Source organism: Tupaia chinensis, unplaced genomic scaffold (assembly GCF_000334495.1).
Source record: "Tupaia chinensis unplaced genomic scaffold, TupChi_1.0 Scaffold000399_1, whole genome shotgun sequence".
Lineage (NCBI taxonomy): Eukaryota > Metazoa > Chordata > Mammalia > Scandentia > Tupaiidae > Tupaia > Tupaia belangeri.
The window spans coordinates 1,175,780-1,176,223 of record NW_006159901.1 but is presented as its reverse complement, the minus strand read 5'-3'; positions in this window follow the sequence as shown (position 1 = coordinate 1,176,223).

Sequence of the window (444 nt, the reverse complement as noted above, 5' to 3'; positions counted from 1 at the left end):
ACCAGAAAGACAGAGACAGTAAGCGAGAAATCACCCCTCAGAGGGAATGGCCACGCCACAATCCCTTCTCTTACAATATGATTAATTAAAGGTTGATTTAATTAACATGAATATGTTCAAATGGTCTGGCTACAAAGTAGATTACCAAATGTTATGTAAGAGAGTTATTTGGAACAGTATTATATTGGGTTGTTGAAAAAGTCATGACACATTTTTTTTTTCTATAGAAAATCAGAAAAATATGTCATGACTTTTCTGATGACTTAATAAAATAGGTAAAATGATTTGTAGGGCCAGCAGGTGGCGTCTTGGTTAAAGTGCTGGATTCCCTCATGGGCAAATGTAGTTCAAGTGCCGGACCCAGCAGCTTGAAAATCATGCCAAGTGTATGTGGGTATGTGCCCAAAATCCGGAGCAGGGACTGAAGAAGGGATTGTGGCATAA